Here is a 4,158-nt window from a genome sequence, read left to right on the forward strand (position 1 = left end):
AGGAGAACCGGGGCTAAAGTGACTCTCCCCGCTGCTTACTATTCACAGCACGTAAAGTGGGTCTGTGTTCCCTCGTTTAGTCCTGTACTGTACAGCTGGGGGAAGCTGTCCGGCGTGTGGCGGCAGTATGCAAATGAGCCCGGATTTGAATGGAGATGGAGGTAGACACAAAGCTCAATTAGAGACAGAGGGAGACAGTGGGGGAGTGTTGAGTGTCTGACGGGGGAGGAGGAGGGGGGAGGAGGAGGGGGGGGAGGAAAAACCCCGGGCTGCTTAATGCCAACCTGAGGAAAACCGGTGTACGGACACACGTTCAAACACAAACGACGTGAATGCACTTTAAACAGTCAGACTTATTTCTAAATTCTTCTGACAGGCAGCTGAACAGTGAGGGGGGGGGCGGGGGCTCAGACAGCCGGTCGCCATGACAACATCCCACATCGTCACAACAAGAAAAGGTGCCATGCTCAGCAGCACACAGGTGCACTTCCGCTTTTGTTTATAGCTCTCTCTCTCTCTCTCTCTCTCTCTCTCTCTCTCCCTCTCTCTCTCCCTCTCTCTCCCTCTCTCTCTCCCTCGTCATGCGGAACAAAGCATAGAAGAGGGGTGGCAGCCATTTTGTTTTGGAGTCGGTGCCCAGCAGCAGCCCCTGCATGTGTGTGTGTGTGTGTGTGTCCTTGGAGGAGACGTTGCCATCCCTGGTTGCCACAGCAACCGCAGAGCACAAGGTGAAAGGCGGGATAATTAATATGCACGCACACATGAGGAGCGCAGACGAGGCTTTAATTGTGTTTGTTGGCGTGTGAAGCCGGAGAAATCATAAATGTATCTCCTTTAAGACAAGAAGGTAACTTCATGAGATAGTGGGAGGTGTAGGCCAAGGGAGGACGATTATCCTCCTCCTCCATCATCATCATCATCATCATCATCATCGTCACGAAAAGCTGTGTACAGCCACAAGATGATGCTTCGCGGTTATTATCAGACTTTTTCAGAGAGGTTTTCATAGATCGGAGTGCAAATTCACTCAGGGAGAGTCTGGGATATGAGGTTCATTTAGTTGAGTTGGTTAGTAAACACCAATTCCCTTCATTCATTTCTGATTTCCCATGAAATGATACACATGTTTGACCTCTCATGTGTTCACAGCCCACTCACACATTCATCCAGCCAAACTTAACCATGGACCTCACCAGCACAGGTTTGCACATCCATCTTGATTTTAAGACATTTTGGGGAGCCTGACCAAAACTTAATAACCAGTAATAAGTTAATAATACCCAACCATAACCACAACGATTCACATCTTAATATACTAACTTAAATAGCTTCAATTCATGTCTTTAACCGGACGTCTTTTACCTCATCACTTCTCCTGGTCTTTATACAGGAAGAGAACAAACACACACAGAGAAATTAAAGGGATACCTAACATTGTTTGCAGCATGTTTAACTCAAACAAACCCCAGGAGGTGGTCAAACAAACATCTGCCCTTTAACGCCCCATTCAAGCAACATTTTTTTTGTGTATTTCTTATTCTAATTGTATATTTTATTTTACTTTTATTCATCTAATTAGTTTAACGTGGCCCACAGCATCACATCTCACTAAGAAAATGTGCAATAATGAACCAAAAATTGTTTTGTACTTGTAATTTTTGTTACACAGCAGTCTTTTGTTTTTACTTAGAGGATTTTTGTAGAAACCTGTTGAGTCTGACGATTGAGTGTATATGGTTATTATTATAAATGTGTATGTTAGTGTAATATAAGCTTTTCTAGTTGTGCTTATAGCTGCTTTACACTACAGTTGTGACATTCACCAAGTCATTCACTCACTCATCCACCCATTCATACATACACAGCAGGTTTTCTATCCCACTATCTATCTTTCACACAGTCACCAGGAGCAACATGGGGTTAAGTGTCTTGTCCAAGCGCACATCTTATTATTGTATAATTGTACATTTTATTTCACTTTTATTAACCAAAAATTGCATTTGAATAATTAGCAGTCATTTTTTTATAGAAACCTGTTGAGTCTGACGATTTAACAGCTTTACCTGCGCGAGTGTTTATGGTTATTGTTATAAATATGTATGATAGTACAAGATTTGCCACTGTCATGTGATGATTTTCATGCCCTTTAAATGACAAATCTGTGTATTTATATAGAGCTTTTCGAGTTTTGCTTAAAGCTGCTTTACATGACCCAGTTTTGCCATTCACCCATTCATTCATTCATCCACTCACTCACCCATTCATACATATACAGCACATGTAGGTACAACAATGTGGGGTTAAGTGTCTTGCCCAAGGACACAAGTTGAGCCTAGATAGATAGATAGATAGATAGATAGATAGATAGATATATGATAGATAGATAGATAGATAGATAGATAGATTTGGTTCAAAATAGAAGGAAGTGTGTTTGACTAGGTTGACAACAGTCACGCGCGCGGGCATCACGCGCCCTGTCAGCGCGCGCAAATATAGCAGGAATGGTCTCATCAATAATGCATCGACACTTCATGTTTATGCAATTCTCAAGGAAAGACGCAGTGTCGATGTGGAAGTGCGGCGCGCGCGCGCTGCTGCTGCTACTGCGCGAGCTGCTGCTGCTCCTGCTGCACGAGCCTCCTCTGATCCTCTCACTGACCCGAGCTCACACTTGAGAAGTTCAAATGTTATAGAAGGAGAAGAATAACCACGTACCTGTGTTAAAGCGCCACATCTCTCCCCCTCTCTCCTCACTCTGCTCCATCATGATCGCCGCCCGCAACTGTACGGAAATAAAACAACAGCTGAGCTGCGATATGCAAATGAAACGGCTCCCGCTATGCAATGCAAACCATTCATTATTCATAAATTACTCATGTTTATGCAAATGAGGGCGGGCTATATGCGGAGAACAGTGGTGGGGGGTTGAGTGGCTCCATCTAAACACAGACTGAGTGATTTTCTTTTTTGATTTTTTTTTTTTATGCTCTAAAACGTAAAACATTTAACACAACTAGTCATGAACCAGCACTGCACGAATATTTATGATGGAAATAAGAAAATAAATACAAAAAAAAACAGACAGAGGAAGCCAATCAGCGAAATAACACAAGCAACATGTCAGCCCAGGAACACATGGGGTCAGGAAGGGTACAAAACAATATAGTAAATACACGTGAAACAGGCCCGTACTCACTGTCACTCATATTTTCACTGTTTATATTGTACAATAAACATTATATTTTCACATTATTTTGCCTGTTTTTATTTCTAGTCTTATTTTTCTCTTGCTCTCTTGTCTCATGGACATTTTTGTTTTTATTACAACTCAAAATGTATAATGTTTTGCTTAAAATGTACAAATATGGGACATTTAATTGTACAGTAAAAGAAAAAGAAAAAAGGTCATAGATGTCCTGAACACAACCTCAGTCAGTCCTGGTAAGAATTTATGGACATTTACTGTTACGTATACTTTTCAAGTATTTTCAAGTTTTCTTTTCTATAAATTAGCCTGGCTTAATAATCTACAATGATTTCTACGAGTTGCATTCACCGTTACAGGAAACCTTTCCTGCCTGAAGCTGAAGCCATCACACTATACAATAACTGTCTGACACTTACACCATGTTTACATCACGGTCTCTACCGTTTTCTGACATAGTACTATCTATCTATCTATCTATATATACATACATATATACATATATATATATATGAAACGGGTGTGGTCTCTTACAGTGAGAGAGTGTACTTGTATTTCAAGATTACCGTAATTTCACTGTGCAGTAACCTGAACCATTCAATTGTTAAAAGCAACTTCTGTAAAGTGTATGTCTATTAAATATGAAAACAGAATGCAGACAACAACAACATAACAATATACAACATTGCACTTCTTTAGGACACTCTCTGACATTAACATTGACCTTGTGAGGACCAGCAATCCTACTGAGGCAGAACCACATTTCAGGGGAACTGGTTAAGTTCAGGTTTAAGGCTTGAATTGCGGGTTATGTTAAGGGATTATCTGGTTATGGTTAAAGTTAACGCTTTGTTTATGTTGGTTGAAATGAATAAAAGTCAGTGAGTGTACTTTAAAAGACAGCTGTGTGTGAGAAGGAGAGAGCATTTGTTGTGCGCAGTGTGTTCCCTTAC

General features: G+C 41.1%; 1 long non-coding RNA gene across 1 annotated transcript in view; it reads right to left on the reverse strand.

Moving 5' to 3' along the window:
* LOC131463761 (uncharacterized) overlaps nucleotides 1-4,158 on the reverse strand; it is a 42,095-nt gene that overhangs the window by 37,794 nt on the left and 143 nt on the right. Inside the window, exon 2 of the long non-coding RNA XR_009241117.1 lies at nucleotides 2,716-2,782. This is a non-coding gene — a long non-coding RNA (uncharacterized LOC131463761). The remainder of the gene's footprint in view (nucleotides 1-2,715; nucleotides 2,783-4,158) is intronic.

This window comes from Solea solea, chromosome 8 (assembly GCF_958295425.1).
Source record: "Solea solea chromosome 8, fSolSol10.1, whole genome shotgun sequence".
Taxonomy (NCBI): domain Eukaryota; kingdom Metazoa; phylum Chordata; class Actinopteri; order Pleuronectiformes; family Soleidae; genus Solea; species Solea solea.